The 17,424-nt window shown below is 43.2% G+C and overlaps 1 protein-coding gene across 10 annotated transcripts in view; it reads right to left on the bottom strand.

Moving 5' to 3' along the window:
• The window catches only part of ITPR1 (inositol 1,4,5-trisphosphate receptor type 1), a 363,343-nt gene extending 346,235 nt beyond the window's left edge, over positions 1 to 17,108 (bottom strand). For all 10 annotated transcript variants that reach the window (XM_058437182.1, XM_058437183.1, XM_058437190.1 and 7 more), the window contains exons 1-2: positions 16,869 to 17,108; positions 15,957 to 16,032 (exon numbers count right to left, since the gene is read on the bottom strand). The gene's annotated coding sequence lies outside the window, so the exon portion shown is untranslated. The remainder of the gene's footprint in view (positions 1 to 15,956; positions 16,033 to 16,868) is intronic.
• Between the last annotated feature and the right edge of the window lie 316 nt (positions 17,109 to 17,424).

The following is a 17,424-nucleotide window of genomic DNA, read 5'->3' as shown; positions in this document are numbered from 1 at the left end:
ATCATTTCTCAACTGGACTGCCTAAGGCCTTCCTACTCATTTCTCTGAATCTGTCTTTCCTCCTCAATCTATCCTGCCTACAATATCCAGCATGATATTTTAGAAACATAAATCAGACCATATCATTTCCCTGCTTAAAACCTTCCAACATCTCTTTGGAGCTCTTCATGATCTAGCCCTGCCTACCTTGACCCCTGCTCTCCATACTCCAGCCATAATGATTTTTTTTCCAGGGCCCCCACCATGCTCTGTTCCCTGGGCCTCTGCACATGCTGTCTCTGCAGCCTGAGACATCTCCCTCCCTCTCCCACCACCACTTGTGGCTAACTCCCACTCACCTTCACAGCCCCTGTCTCCACCTCTGGGAAGCCCTCTCTGACCTCCCAAATCTGGGTTATATGTTTCCAACATACTCTTCTATATAGCAACCTGGGTCCACTACCATTGTCCTAACATTGCTAATTCACTTGTTTGTTTGTCTTCTCCACTAGACTGCAAACTCATGAGGGCAAGAACCTCAGTTGTCTTCTTTCCTTTTGTATCCTAGTACCTGGTAGTACCTGGGATACAGCAAGCAGTCAAATATGGGTTCAATGTCACTTTAGTGCCATTGTATCTGCTGCCTAGAAGAGTTTATACTGGTTTTGTTTTTTAGAGTCATGGTCTCACTCTGTCACCCAGGCTGGAATGTAGTGATGCAATCATAGCTCACTGCAGCCTTGACCTCCCAGGCTAAAGTGATCCTCCCACCTCAGCCTCCTGAGTAGCTAGAACTACCGGTGCATACCACCATGTCTGGCTAAGTTTTTTCATGCTTATTTTTGTAGACAGAAGGTCTCACTATGGTGCCCAGGTTGGTCTTGAACTCTGGCCTCAAGTAATCCTCCTACTTCAGCCTCTCAAAGTGCTGGAATTACAGGCATGAGCCACCACAACTGGTTTGTTTTTTAGGTGACTGTTCTCCAAAACAAATTAAAGCCAAATTTACAGTGTTGGATCAAGAAGAACAGAAACCTACTTGGCCCTTTTCAATAGATTTCTATGAGAAATTCGGAAGCAAGAAACAAAATATCTAACTTTTATCCCTGGAAAGATACTCTAACTTTTATCCCCATTGATCATCCCCTCCACATGTCTAAAATGGCTTGGAGTACTGACAAGAGTGTACACTTGGAAACAGACTCAGAACATGTGAGTCTGAATTCTAGCCTCATAAATTACCAGCTGTGTGTCCTTAAGCAACTTCCATAACTTCTCTGAAATTCAGCTCTCTTATCCGTAAAAAAGGGGGCAACCTTTCATATTTCTCAGGGTCATTGTGAGGAGTAAACCAAATAATCCACATAAAGTGGTCAACACAATACTTGGCCCTTTATGCTCATTTTCTGTATGTCCAAATGAGTCTGAAATGAAAACATTCATTTTTGTTCCTTCAAAGTCTTCACTCACCTCTGTCCTGTGATTCCTCTACTTGATGAATGTTGCTTACCTGGTCAATACTCTAGGAAATACATCTGGAGAAACAAGGATCCCAGAAATGTTCAAATCCTCTGTAAGCCCACGAGGTGGCTTGATACTTGGACAGCATCTCCAAAGTACTGTTGTTTTGCAGTACCCAAACTCACAATACCCAAGCTGGCCAGACCTCAACTCAACTCCCCCGCCTTCTAACATCAATCTAGGTCCCCTGCTGGCAGTGGGGGTGGTGGAAACCTCTTCAAAGGGATAGTAATTCAATATTTAGAACCTCTTCCACTCTGGTGTTAAAACAGGCCAAAGCACAGCCTCACTAAAAAAGAAATATGTTCATTTAATTTTAAGCAGCAGCTCAAGATAGGTTTGGAAATTTTTTTTTTCTAAAAGCTTTTAGTGTGATAGAAAACTCACTCATTTGACTGTGGCAGAAAACTCACTTATTGAAATTTTTCCATCTATTATTTCTCCTGCACACACTTAACTAATTGCATTACATTCATTTAAAAAAAAAAAAAACCTCGATTTTCGCCTACACAGAATTCCGAATTTAAACGTTAACAACTCCTGAAACTGAGACACTTCATTAACCAAGAAGTTACCTAATGGATCACTTAATCCTCAAGGGTGGACAGGCTTGGGAGGAAATGAGAAATTGACTTTATACTAGTTAAGGGACCCAAAACCACAGACCTGCCGGTTTTTACCAAGACACAAAGGCAAGCCTCCTACGTTTAATTAAGATGAAGCCGCCTGGCCACTGGGGCTGAACAGTCTGACTTTCAGTAATGGGGGGTCAGAGGAGTCCCACTGACAGTCTGACCTTAAATGAAACCCTTCTGAGCATGAGAGTCAGATACTTTGGATCCCTGTCATGCCTGCACCCCCTCGCCTCGTCCCCACAGTGCACCATTAATTTCCTGATGACCAAGCTCCTCTGTATTTTACCACAAAATTACCTTAACAGTGAAAATCTTATATATCACTGACCCAAGACACATGCAAAACACTCCCCAGAGGCCTGAATTTGTAATCATTTAACCTCCTTAAACAGCAAAGCTGGCTAGCACAGAATATAGCTCATCTATTATTAAAAGCTTCTACCCTGGTTCCTTAAACACCAGTTATGACAGAACCTAAGAGCAATAAGCATCAATCTAATTTCTATTGTAGGACACAACTTCATCTGAGGCCAAAAGCTACAAAAAGAACCAAGGGTTGGAGACTAACAGTTATAAAGGAAGTTACACTTGAAGCTGCTATTCCCAGACACAGAGAGGAACCTATGCTTTATAATTTTTTAATGACCCATCCCACTGCAGAACTTCTGGACTACTTGGTATAATCTTGCTCATAAGAAAAAGATGAACGTAAGACAAGTACCACTAGCTTCCACATTCTCAGCGTTTCTTTGCATTTCAGGAGGAGCTTTAGGAAGCAATTTTGTTTTACAAAAACAACTGAAAAGTATTCCCGTGCATTTATTTCTGAACAGAAAGATCTGATACAATACTCAGACTTAGAGATGGTCAATTGCACCCTGTCACTTAAGCCTTCAATTTCTCCCTGTCTCTAATGTTCCATGCCACAACCCCACATTTCAAATTACCTATGTACTCTAGGAGCTGGTGGCCCTCAATGGTGGCCCAAGGGTCAGGGAAACTTCAAGGTCAAAACTATTTTCACAATAACAGCGAGGCATTATTTTCATTTTCACTCAGTCTCTCACACATGTACAGTGAAGCTTTCCAGAGTCTGCAAGGCACATGATGTAACAACAGACTGAAGACAGAAACAGATATATAATCTGTGAATCCAGCTATGTTCTGTGAAGCCAGACCTCAAAGTGATTCGCAAAAAAAAAAAAAAAAATTGCTACTCTTCTCAAAATTTTTGTTTGGGAAAATATTCTTATTGTTCATTAAAAAGATGTCAATAGGTTAATGTGTAATTGGTTTTTAAAAATATTTTTTCAGTGTTCATTTTCTCAGTGTTAATTTCTAACATCGTAAATACAGACAGACGTTAACTCACATCAACAGAAGTTCTTTAGGGTCCTGAATTGCTTTTAGGAATGTAAAGAGCTCCTGAGAGCCAGAAGTTTGAAAACTGCTGCCATAAACTTTTAAGAGTTGTCCTGGCAATGACTGTGTGCTTAGGACTCTCACTGTATAAGTTTGAAAACTTTATATAATAGGACGAAAATGCAAAATATACAACTGAACAGCCAGGACTCTAGAAAGTGAACTGTTCCATTTGAAACTTAAATCTTCCTTCTTATCGAACATATTTATTGATACCTACTGTATGCCACCCCTACACTAGGTACTGGGGATACAGATCAAAGCAAGACGTACAAGGTTCCTGCTTCCGTGATACCTATAATCTAGTGAGGGTAGACAGACAGGAAACAGATAAAACAAGCAAGACAAGTCAGATAGTGATGAGTATATGCAAAAAATTAAAACTGGGTGATATGATTAAGTGACAATGCAATTTTGGCTGGTCAGAAAAAAACAAGAAGAGACGTTTAAGCAAAGACCTGAAAGTCAAGATAGAGGCAGTCATGCAAAAAAAAAATCAGGCGGAAGAGCATTTTAGGTACAGCAAACAGCTAGTACAAAGGCCGTAAAGCAGAAAAGAGCTTAGCAAATTCCAGAAACGGAAAGCCGGCCCAATGTCTGCAGCATTAATGGGGAAAGGAAGAAAGTACAGGTTAAAGACAGGGTAGAGAAGATAGAACCAGAGGACTTCACAAGCCAGGGTAAAAAGTTGGCCTTCTATTCTAAATGTAATGGGAAGTCAATCAAGTTACTTTCTTTATCTGGCCCTCGATTTCCTCATCTGCAGAATGGGGATAATGAGGACTTATCTCATAGTTATGTTGACAATTAATTGTGAAAAAGAAAATATGCTTACTTAGCACATAGAAAGGGGGATGGAGGAAGCATTCCTATTTGCTGTTATAATTCTACTTTCTAACCTGTTCTATTTTCTGGTCTCATAAACTACTCTTTCTAAACTTCTTAGGCTTATAATCAGCAGAGGATCAGCTCTACCAAACAGCAAAGTCCAAATGACAAGTGAATATGCAAAAGGGACACATGAGATGCACTGACCTCAACATGTCAATGCCAACTCCAACAGAATGTTTTCCCCACTATTCCTAATAAAAACAGAACCACCAAAGCACAGCCAGGTGAGGAGTGAATGCCAGAATCTCACTCACACAGCACCCTTTGCGTCTACCCTCCAGTCATCAAGCTTTGCCACCTGGCCCCAAAGCATCTGCCTTTGGACAGTCATTCTTCTGCTAAAAAATGTAGCCAACAAGTCCACCAGCCTTCCCCATTCTCTCTTGGCATATCCACACTACCTCCACCTCCTAAAAAACAAAAGGCCCTTGCCAACATCCTTTGGTGCTGGTTTTCTTGCTGCTTGCTTTAAAAATAATAAAAATTGAAAAGCTTCCTTTAGGCCAGGCACAGTGACTCACGCCTGTCATCCCAACACTTTGGGAGGCCAAGGTGGGTGGATCACTTGAGGACAGGAGTTCGAGACCATCCTGGCCAACATGGCGAAACCCCGTCTTTACTAAGAATACAAAAATTAGCCAGGCGTGGTGGCTTGTGCCTGTAGTCCCAGCTACTTGGGTGGCCAAGGCAGCAGAATCGCTTGGACCTGGGAGGTGGAGGTTGCAGTGGACTGAGATCACGCCACTGCACTCCAGCCTGGGCGACAGACGAGACTCCTTCTCAAAAACAAGGAAAAAAAAAAGCTTCCTTTAAAGTTAGGCAGCAAAGAGAGGGGCTTACACATAGGGCTTTTGCTCAAAGCACCTGGCAAGCCAAGAGGCCATAAGGCAGTTGGCCCCTCAGAACCAAGGATAAGGACGAAGACAAAAAGGCACCGTTTCACTTTTTAGGTCAAGCAGCACCCAGCAGGGCAGGTTAACGATGGGCTGAGCCCGGCAAACCATGAGGTCTTTCACAGGAAAAAAAAAAAGGAGTATGCCCAGGAAAAGGAAGAGCTGCTGGCATTTGATCAATCTCCTGGCAAGAGGCCAAGGAAACTCCCTACAGAGTGAGCACAAGTCTCCCTGCGATGCCCTCACCCAGGTACATATATGGTAATATGGCTGTAAATATGAGGTAGAGAAAACCTAACACATTTACGGATGACTTGTTCAAGAGGGAGAAAAAGGCTTCCTTTACAACAGTCTCTGCTCCTGTTCCTGGGCACTCTCAGGGTTAATTTTGGACTTCCTTTGAGCAAAGATGCTTGGTGATATCATCTTTATTGTGAAATGAGGATGAACAGCACATTTTTGAATTGGACATAATGCCACCCTCCTCCCCACACGTTTTCACACAGCTCCCCCTCCTTGCCTTCTTGTCCCATTAGCTGCTAATCAGACCGTCCTCAGAAATGCAGCATGTCCCCATCATCAGATAATTTATTCTCTTGCAAAAAGCACTTCTCTGGGAGCATAGAAAATCGTATTATGCTTTCGTTTTCAGGCAGTCCCAAAGGAAGTCACCAACTCAGAAGTTTCAACTTTAAGCAAGGCCCTTCATGGCCTCCCAGAAACTGCAGCTGTAAATCTGAAGTTCGGAGGAGTGATTCTCTCGTATAATACAACGTTGCTCATTCTCCATTCCCCCCGCCACGCACACATACACACACAAAAATAAACCTACTGGCTTTTTCAGACATGTCTGCTAAATAACCTTTTCCGCAACCAGGTACAGTATCTACAGAGTTATTTCTCAAAAAAAGATGCCTGCACTGACATTTGGTCTCATAGCTTCTATTCTTCAAGGCCAAAGTAAGAGAAGCCAACCAAAGGCTCAACATTTCCAAGGCAGAGAGCTGCAGATTTGGTGAGCGGAGAGCAATTAGCTAACACTCTTTAATTTACGGGTAGAAAAAACAAATCTGAGGCCCAGTGATTTCTTGGAGGTCACACAGCTGATGAGTGGCCAAAGCTAGACCACAGGGCTCCAGATACCAAGGCCAGTGTTTTTTGGTTTTTTGGCTTTTAGGAGGGGGTGAGAGGGGGAGGGTTCTTATTTTGTTAAAAAGTTGAAGCCAGTCCCAGCTTGAAGAGACACCCCTCTGCCCACACAGCCCAAACCTCAAAAAACCAGCAAATCAAGTTAGGTCAATATCCTCAGAGAGAGACAAAAGTCTCACCAAGCCAGAAAAATTCACTCAAGGACAGGGTTTCTCAACCTGTTCACTACTGACATTCTAGGGCAGAGAGTTCTCCGTTGTGTGTGTGTGTGTTGGGGCTGGGGGGTTGGGGGGCTATCCTGTGCACTGTAGGATGTTGAGCAGCATCCCTGGCCTCTGTTCACAAAATGCCAGTAGCACCCCACCCCTGCCTGCCAGACAGAACAACCAAAAATGTCTCCAGACAATATCAAATGTCCCCTGGAGGACAAAATCACCCTCCCTGTCCCCATTGAGACCACTGTTCTAGGACATAGATAGGTTTTGCTTTGTTTTTTTATCTGTAAGGACTTCTGCAAACATTTGTTTTTAGACAACTCGGCAGCAATGACCCGAAGCAGGTATTTTTATTTTTACACCTATTCTACAGAAGAGGAAACAGATGCACAGATGTTCCATGTTTTGCCCCTTACACAAGAAGCAGTCAGCACTCGGTACTGCGGAGTCCCCATCCTGTGGCTCACCAGGGCAATACCATTACGACCTGAGAGCAGCTTGGTTTCACTACCTGATTTTTCCACTCCCTTTTATGAACACTCAACAGTTTCCCAAGACAAATGTCCAGTAGAGATTTGTAGTAAACAGCACCTCAAAAGCTATCAGAAGGAAATGCTTAATAGATCTCTACACGGTCCTCACGTCACCCTCTGCAATAAAGGGCTTTTCTTTTTTTTTTTTTATTGAGATGGAGTCTCACTCTGCCCCCCACGCTGGAGTGCAGTGGTGTGATCTCAACTCACTACAACCTCCACCTCCTGAGTTCAAGCAATTCTCCTGCCTCAGCCTCCCAAGTAGCTGGACTACAGGTGCCCACCATCACGCCCAGCTAATTTTTTTTGTATTTTTAGTAGGGATGGGGTTTCACCATGCTGGCCAGGCTGGTCTCAAACTCCTGACCTCAGGTGATCCACCCACCTTGGCATCCCAAAGTGCTAGCTAGGATTACAGGTGTGAGCAACGATGCCTGGCTATAAGGCTTTTCAAAGAAAGATGCCAGTTCAAGAAATATTTAATCAGGAGAGGGGTACATGAGCCGGGCGCAGTGGATCACGCCTGTAATCCCAGCACTTTGGGAGGCCAAGGTGGGCAGGTCACGAGGTCAAGAGATCCAGACCATCCTAGCCAACATGGTGAAATCCCATCTCTACTAAAAATATAAAAATTAGCCAGGCATGGTGGCACATGCCTATAGACCCAGCTACTCAGGAGGCTGAGGCAGGAGAATCGCTTGAACCTAGCAGGCGGAGGTTGCAGTGAGCTGAGATCATGCCGCTGCACTCCAGCCTGGTGACAGAGCAAGACTCCTTCTCAAAAAAAAAGAGAGGGGTACAAAAAATTGGTTTTTCCAAGCAGCCTTCAAAGGGAGAAAAAACATATATACAAATTGCTTATTGTGTAAGCACTTCCTGTGTGCCAGGTATTCTTATGAGTTAAAAACAACAAAAGGCCCATAAGGAAAATAGGTTTCAGGGCCCTTGAGTTTCAAATGACAGATTTTCAAGTATCAGAAAAAGCTTCCCAGAGGAGGAAGCATTTGGGCTGGGCCCTAAGGAATAGAAGGACTTGGCGAGGTGGACAGAGAGGGGGTGGGGAGGGACACATGAGGCAGAACATACACACACACGACAAGGCAAACAAATGAACGTCCGTCGTCTGGGTGTCGTATCAGCTTTTTCTGTTCAGAAATATGTGCCTGGGATGCTTTTAAGCTGTTCTTGCAAAAGAAAATCATTTCCCAGATAAAACTCCTTCTGAAATGCAAATGAACAGCAAGAAACTTGGAGGCTAGTGATATTTTTCTTATGTTCATCTTCTTCTGATAAGCCGAATTATATCAAGCAGTCCAGAAGTTCTGCTGATGGGACAGGTCAGAAAGTATGATAAAACATAAATTCCCCAGTGTCCCACGACAGCAGGTGAGCAGCAGTGACTTCACAACTCTAAGTAGGGGTACATGTACCTTCTGGTCTCTTTCTGCCTTCATCTGAACAGCCAATAAAAGCATTCCCCAAATGTAAGCATGAAAGTTCCCATGTTTGTCGGAGAGGGAGTCATGTGAAAACTACTTATTCTCACCTCAGGTTGGTGATTAGCCTACCTTTCCACTTCACTGAAAATAAGGCTGCAGGGGAAAAGTACAAAGGTCAGCTTCAGCCTCAACAGGTGAGAGCTAGCCATGAAAAAGCAAAGGAACCACTAAATGACAAGGACTGAAAAAGCACAAGGACAGGCATCCTCCAATGCAGATCTTCTCATATTTTCACGTGTGTGTGAATCACTTGAGGATCTTGCAAAAATGTAGGTTCTCATTCACTGAATGTGGAGTAGGGTCTGAGAGTCTGCAATTGCTAGCAAGTTCCCAGTTAATCTCAGTAACGCTGGTCTGGGGACCACACTTGGAGTGGCAAAGATGTAGTACAGTGTTTCTCAAACTTTTGACTGCAGCTCAGAGTAAGAAAAATATTGAACTGACAACCCAATGTTCATTGTGTATGTGAGACAAAGAATTTTGTTGCAACGTACACAGTTCTTTTTAAGTATCCACGCAATACACTTCCATGTTTTCCATTCTAGTGTATGTCATTTAAAAAAAAGTTTGGCCGGGCCTGGTGACGTGATCACACCTCCAGTCCCAGCACTTTGGGAGGCCAAGGTGAGAGGATCGTTTGAGCCCAGAAGTTCAAGGCCAACCTGGGCAATATAGGGAGACCCAATCTCCACAAAAAAAAAAAAAATAATTAGCCAGGAGTTGTGGGGCACACTGGTGGTCCCAACTACTCAGGAGGCTGAGTGAGAGGATTGCTTATGCCTGGGAGGTTGAGGCTGCAGTGAGCCAAGATCGTGTCACTGTACTCCAGCCTTGGCAACAGAGCAAGACCCTGTCTCAAAAACGAAAAATAAAAAGTTCATCAAAGCCCACTAAATTGATTTAACAACCTCTTAGTGGGTTGCCACAGAGTTTGAAAAACACGGATATAGAACAAGAGTAACATTCCTGCTCATCTGGGGAGAACAACGACGTCTTAGCCTCAAGAAACTAAGGCTAAACCCAAAACCAATTTTTTAAAAAAGTTTAGATTATGTTCAGAATTCTTTGCAAAAAGGCAAGGATAGGTCAATTGCATTTTGGAAATGCTTTCGCTTAGGAAATTCAAGTTTTAAGTTTTCTTCATTTTAATTTGTTTTCTCGTCCGTAAGATGAGGATGACAAGAGTACCTGCTTGGCCCTAAGTGGAGATCTCTAAATACCATTTTGGCCAGGCATGATGTCTCATGCCTGTAATCCCAACACTTTGGGAGGTCAAGGTGGGAACACTGCTTGAGCCTAGGTGTTTGAGAGCATCCTGTACAACATGGTGAGATCCCATCTCTACAAAAAACTAAAAAGATTAGCCAGGTGTGGTGGTGAATGCCCATAGTCCCAACTACTCAGGAGGCTGAGGTGGGAGGATAGCTTGAGCTCAAGAGGCAGAAGTTGCAGTGAGCTTCAATCGTGCCACTGCACTCCAGCTTGGGCAGCAGAGTAAGACCCTGTCTCAAAAAAACAAAACAAACAAAATTTCCCTCTTAAAAAAGCAAAGGCTCCTTGAAGAAAAGGCTGATTCTCGGTCTGGGACAAGAAATAGAGAAGATGAGCCTGGAACATCTTCTTATATAGAAATAAAAACAGCTAGCAAAGACAACAAGGGCTGTGTCAAAATCTAAGGAACTTTACCAGCCTATTTCTCACTGACTAGAGAACTAATGGATTCAGGTAGTGAGCATCAAGGGGTGCTAATATAACAAGAGCAGACATCCAACATCTCACACCCCCCTAAGCAAAGTTTACAGAGTAGACTTACTGGAGTTCCAGCTACTGGGAAGGCTGGCGCAGGAAGATTGCTTGAGACCAGGAGTCCAAGGCCAGCCGAGGCAACATAGTGAGACCCCTTCTCAATTTAAAAAAGAAAAGAACCTAACTTTGACCAAGCCTCTACATCTAACTACCAAATTATGGTACACCAAGGGGATACAGAAACATGTTAAACCACATTGCACTGATGCAGTCAGCAAAGTCTAAACTGTGGAGACGTGTATCACCCAGTTTCTTCAATAACAACAAAAAAAATGCATGGAAAAAAGATCTGTAGAGGAAATATAGAGATTAGTGGACATCGACCATTTGTAATGTATTTACCTTCTTTGGATCCTAATTCAAACTGTTAAATATGTGTATGTGTAAAATTATTGTATTATGTATTTTTTACAAATATTTATATATGTATATATATATATATATCTCAAGGAAGTATAAATATAGACTCAGTAAAAATGAAAGGCCATCAAAGGGGTAGACACATTTAGAAAAATGAGACACAGATGTCTGTTTATTAAAAAGATGTTCAAGATGTACAAAAGGTAATTTACCAAATGAGAGGTACTGTATAAGTCCCTTTTTATGAAATTTAAATATATACATAAATTTTACATACGCATACTTAGAGGAAAAGCCTGAAACCCTAATCTTGAATAGTTGAATTGTTTGTTTTGTTTCATTGCTCATCTTTATTTCCTAATGTTGCACTACAATGAATATGCTATCTTTTTCTCCTTAAAAAATTTTTTTTAATAGAGATGGGGTCTTGCTGGAGTACAGTAGCTATCACAGATGCAATCATAGTACATTACAGCCTCAAACCCCTGGGCTCAAGTAATTCTCCTGCCTCAGTCTTCCGAGTAGCTGAGTCCAAGGTGTGTGCTACATGAATATGTATATCTTATGTAATAAGTAACAAAATTTGAGGTTTGCTTTAAGTTTGCACATGTGCAGGGGTCCACTTCACTTATTAAGGAGAATCACTGATGTGAAGCTTCTAATTCCCCAAGGATGCTGGAGAGCAGAATATTAGTCCTCCTTGTAAATATCTCTTAAAATGACACTGGATACACCGCAGGGTGGCGGTAGGACATAGAAGGTTTGTGTTGAAACTCCAGGATTATCATTACGTTCTTACAATTTGCTCTCCAAGTCAACTGTACGTTCACCTATTTGTCAAACTTTCCTTTTCTACTGAAGTGAATTACAATCCCAGGTAAGTCCTGTCATTAACCAGACAGTCCAGAAATCTGGGTTTCACCCCGTATCGAGTTCCCATCTGGTATGTGATCCTGACAACCTTACCAGAGTCTCTTCAGAAAGGACAATGTAGTTTTGTGATGTTGAAAACCACACTGAGAATTCTGTGAGAGTTTACAAGTCCTCAGATAAACCACTGTTGACCTGCAAAATCTGGCCCCTACAGGTCTGGACCTTGACTCTCTCTCCCTCCTGAACTCCTAGCACTCTCCCCTGGCCTTCTTCTCCTTCCTCCAACATGTCACAAACACTCCTATCTCAGGGCCTTTGTACTTGCTGCTCTGACCTTTGGAACACACTTTTTCCCTGATAGCTATAGGGTCAACTCGTTTGCCTCCTTCAGATCTGTGCTGAGATGCTGTGTAGTAAAGATCTAATCCCCACCTGAGTACTCCCTTAATACCCCTCATCATGTTTTGTTGTTTTTTTAAATTACTGTAAAATATACATAACATAAAATATACCACTTTGAAATGTTATAACTCAGTGGCACTAAGTACATTCACACTGTTGTGCGACATCACCACCATCCATTTCCAGAACTTTTTCATCTTTCCAAACTGAAACTCTATCCTCAATAAACACTAACTCCCCCTTCCTGTCTTCTCTCTCCCCCAGCAATCACCATTCTACTTTCTGTCTGCAGAGATCTGACTACTCTAGATGCCTCTATAAGAAAAATCATAAAATATGTGTCCTTTTATTTCTGGCTTGTTTCACTTAGCTTGTTTTCAAGGTTCATCCACATTGTAGCATGTGTCAGAATTCCCTTTTTAAGGCTGAATAATATTCCATTGTATGTATATTTCACATTTTTTGTTTATCCATTCATTCGTCAATAGACTTGCGTTGTTTCTACCTTTTGGCTACTGTGATAATGCTTCTATTGACACAGGTGTACAGATATCTGCTCACATCCCTACTTTCAATTTTTTAAAGTATATACCTTCAAGTGGAATTGCTGGGACATATAGTAATTTTATGTTTAATTTTTTTTAGTAACTGCCATGCTGTTTTCCACAGCAGCTTCACAACTTTACATTCCCACCAGCAATGCACAAGGGATCTAATTTCTCCACTTGTTATTTTCTGTTCCCCGCTTAACCAGTTTTCTTTTTCTCCATAGCTTTTACTACCTCTAATACTATAATAGTTACTTGCTTATTTATATTGGCTGCCTCCCACCAACTGAGATGTAAGCCTCTTGGGAACGGGATGGTTTGTTCATTGCTATATCCTGAGCACCTGGAATACATCTTAGTACATAGCAGGTGCTCAAGAAATTTGTTGAATAAAGAGTAAAACATTTGAATCGCACACAACAACTTAAACAGGTCTTAGAGTCTGTTAAATAGATTTACCACACCATGTGCCTTAAACTACATCCAATTTAGAAATCTCAAAGTTGTATGGGTGACGGTTTCAGTGGTGTATCTGGCTTATCCTCATTAGCAATCATCTCAGAACCACAGACACCAAGACAATTGTAAGGAATCACATAGGTTATGTCATTCACATCACTGACTTCAAGCCTTAATTGCATTCATCAACTGAGCTATGCACAAACTTAAAACAGCAAAAATGGGAAAAAAAACTGCATGGACTTCTGGTTAACAGACAGCCTGCAAGTGCAATGTGTTTTATTTTTAAAAATCAAACCAATAGTAAACAAGATAGACACTGGCCTTGTGGAGACTCCTTAATTAGATGTAGCCAAAGACAGCTTGACCTAGAAACCAGGCCTACTTTTATTTTGGCTGTTTTTTCTGTTGTTCATATTTGGTGTTTGTTTTATTTTTCTTTGTTTTCTAAGAGCTGCTTGTGAAGATATCAGACAGAGTTTCCATGATATCTTTATAAATGAGTTGAAAAGCCATGTGATATTTCCCCCCCTCTGGAAGTCAGTTGGTTGCACACCATTCGATTAAAGGTTTATTTTATCTTTCTCTCTGCCCACTCTCCTCCCTCCTGGCAATACCAACACCCCGATCTTCCTCTCTTAAAAATATTTTGAAGAAAAAGACTGTTGGTCTTTCTGTGGAGTTCATCTATCTCTTTTTTTCTAAGCAACCATTCCACTTCTCATTCCTAAAGACGCCAATTCCCTCCAAAAGACAATCACTTTGTTTAAATAGATACCATTGTCAACCCCAAATGACTTTCATGAGTCTCAAGGCAAGAGCCAGAGTAATTCATTTAGAACATGAAGAACTTTCCCTGCCTGATAAGAACGATATCTTGAAAGCATTTTCTGTTCTGATTGGAATTATTCAAAGAGAAGATTGCACTTTCAGTGTGCATATGCATATACACACACATGAACTTGAAAGAAAAAATGGAGAACAAAAACATCTGCACAACTGGCTGCAAAGCAAACTGGAAGGTATATGAAAAGGTATCAACATTTCACCTTGCAGTCTAACTGCAATTTAAACTTTCGAATTACTCAGACGGGGAAATGCCTGATCCTTTAAACCTACTCAGATGCTTTGATGTAAATAATCAAGATGTATTTCAGCTAGGAGGTGAGCCTAATGCTTAACTTACATAATGTTCCTTGTGGTTTTGTTTTGTTTCTTTTTACTCTCCCCATTCAGGCTTTCCAAAATGAACTCATTACAACATCCAATACCTCCTCAAATATCTGCACTCTTTTATCCCTATGTTTGTGGCTACATCCTTTCCTTCTTACATCAATGTTATGTATTATTTCATCATTGGTGGGAGGTATGCAAGTTATTTCATCAATGGCAGTAAGTTTACCATTTTTCCTAGCTTCCCTCTCACCACCACCATCCCCAAATCAACTTAGGTCCATTTGTGGGATGCAGTACAGCCTCACCGCCTGAGGTTATACCTTGCTCCTACTTTGTACTAGGTCCTGGGCAAGTGATTTCACTCTCTGCACCTCAGTTTCTTCACCTGCATCTGACACACAGGGTTTCTGAGATACATGGCTCTGGACCTGGCTTATAAGTACTTAATGTGTCCATCTTATTATTTTTAGCAACTAGTTAGAAAAGAGTCTGTGGACGAGTTTCTCCTTGTTGTACAGCTAATTCTGAAGAGGGGAACTGGGCCTAATCTTTGGCTCTATGAGCACCCACACAGCCATGTGAGTCGAAAGAACTCCAAGAAGAAACTAGAGCTCTCACATCCAAATGCTTCTCACTCCACCAGTACTCCTGAGGATCTTATCAACAGGAAACAAAAGCACTATACCACTATAATGAAGTGTCTGACTTTTATTTTCTCATTAGAAAAGCCAAAAGATTGTAGCCCAGGGAACAGCTAAATATTTAGAATGTTAAAAAAGTTATTAAGACCCAGCCACCCACCCCTACCCACCTCTGTTACCCTGTTATTTACCATGTTCCCGAACATTTCAGGAGAAAAAACTTTTGATGGCCAAATCTGCAGCAATAGTGATGTACGTGCACCCGTTGAAACCTCCCACTCTTCAAATGCAGTCTGACCATTTTGGGGAAAAAATAGGAACTGTTGTGTTTACAGATAAATGCTGCTCTCAGCTCATATTCCACCACGGGCCCCAAAACAACAGGGACCTGCCAGATTCCTTGACATTCAGGTGGCTTGAGTCAAGGGCTGGATGCTACTATCTTAAGCTTCAATAACTCACTTCCCTTTTTAAAGTTCTAATTCTTTAAACTTGCAGCAACCACTTTCATTTCTTGCAATCCAACCTACTCTGATTAAGCACACGTTCAAAATTAGAAAAGAGTGACTATTTCTTGAAGGAGAGAGGCAGTTAATATTGCTTACACATCTTGGCATATGAAATGCACTGTATCCTTCAGAATTTAAATCATCTGCATGCTTTTCAGACCGGCAATGGGCCGCCGTTTTATTGCTCCATTTAATGGCCTTTTCCCCTCCTCTCTCATAAACCTTCAGGCTCCTTCAATTCTCAGCTACGTCCAAGAAACGGACTGTCCACTGGACCTGTGCTCCCAAAAGCCCTCACCAAAGGCAGAGGCAAATTTTGAAGACTGAGCCACGGAGTTTCTTTTTCTTTCTTACTCCCCACCTCCTTGGCGGTTTAGATAGAACTTAAAATAGGCTTAGGACAAAAACTCATTATTGACTACAGCATTCGGGCTTCCACACTCACCTGACCCGGGTCAGGCACTCTGTTGCCAAAACAAGCCCAGCGAGGGGTGCAAATCCTGCTCCTCTGTAGTCAGCTCCTAAATATTTAGAAAGAAAGAAGACTGAGTACCAGACTGCGGAAGATGAGTCTCTAACAGAAATGCTCCAAATTACAAGTTTCCACCTTCTTTAGCCTCCTTCCCTGGGGAGAGCCCCCCACCCCCACCCCACCCTCCCAACTTGGCAGGCAGGTTGGTGGGATCGCTTGGGCGAAGATTACAGGTAACTACGCTTACTTATTTCCAGGCTGTAACTAACAATTCAGACTAGGCACGCACAAACTTCGAACGTGCGGGAGGCTGGAACTAAGGGAAGTGTCTGGCAGATCCCAAAGCACTTGTTTCCCGGCGAGGAGGCCAAGTATCCGAAGCCCGCATCCTCATTGGACATGAGCTTCGTTCACACTTCATCCCTCACCGCTTCCCCGGTTTTCTTCCGTTTTTAAAAACCCTCCCCACGGGGGCCCCCTACACATGCACTATTCTCCCAACCATGGAGCGCAAGAGAGGGATACATTTTTAGAAAGATTATTTCCTTGAGCAGACTCACATATGACACCCCCACAACCTCTCTTCAAAAAAAAAAAAAAAAAAAAAAAACTATTTCCTGCAGCTGCAGCAACAGTTTCCAACTTGGGGGAATGCCACATCAGTCCAGAATGGGGAGCCCCCAAAGCCACGCAGTAGAGTCGAGGATATTTGTTTAAGCCTCAAATGAGCTCCCCCCAAAAAAACTGCCCGCAGTAAAGGAACCCCCAAATGCATGCCAAGTGCATGCACATCCATCAAGATCTCCCCGAGAGCGGGGCAAAAACTTCTGCGCCTGGGGAGCCAGTGCCAACTCCCCGCGCCCTCTGCCCGGCCCCAGCCGCTACCTTGGTGCCCGGGGAGCCACGCCGGTTTGGCGGAGCAGGGCGAGGAGAGGGGTTAGCAGCCGCTGGGTAATCCCATGTTCGCGAAGAGGGAGCTCGTTCCGTTAGGATGGAAGCGGAACACCCACACCTCCTCTCGGCGTGCGCTTTCTCTCTCTCCACCCCCTGCCTCCTCCTCCACCACCACCTCCTCCTCCTCCTCTCCTCCCACCCCAGCGAGCTTGAGGAAACGCTTCAGCAGCACATCCACATGGTTACTGCACTTTGAAGCGGCTCCGGGCGGCTTATATAGGCCGGGAAGCTCCCTGGGCAATGTAGTCCAAGTACCGGGTCGTGGCGGCGCCTGAGGCTGAGGGGAGGGACTACAAGTCCCAGAATCCCCGGGGCGCCCGGGCTGGGCCCTAAATAGACGCGTGCGGGGACAGGGGAGGGGCGTCCTGCGAGGCTTTCAGGCTGCTGAGCCTGTTCCTTGGCTGGGGTCGGCAGGGCTTGGAGCCCGCCGTCCAAAGTCACCCCTGGGAAGCGCCCGCAACCCCTGGGGACGCCTCTCGTCTGGCTG

Source organism: Hylobates moloch, unplaced genomic scaffold (genome assembly GCF_009828535.3).
Source record: "Hylobates moloch isolate HMO894 unplaced genomic scaffold, HMol_V3 SCAFFOLD_4, whole genome shotgun sequence".
Classification (NCBI taxonomy): domain Eukaryota; kingdom Metazoa; phylum Chordata; class Mammalia; order Primates; family Hylobatidae; genus Hylobates; species Hylobates moloch.
The sequence above is the reverse complement of the archived record's forward strand: the minus strand, read 5'-3'. Positions and strand labels throughout refer to the sequence as shown.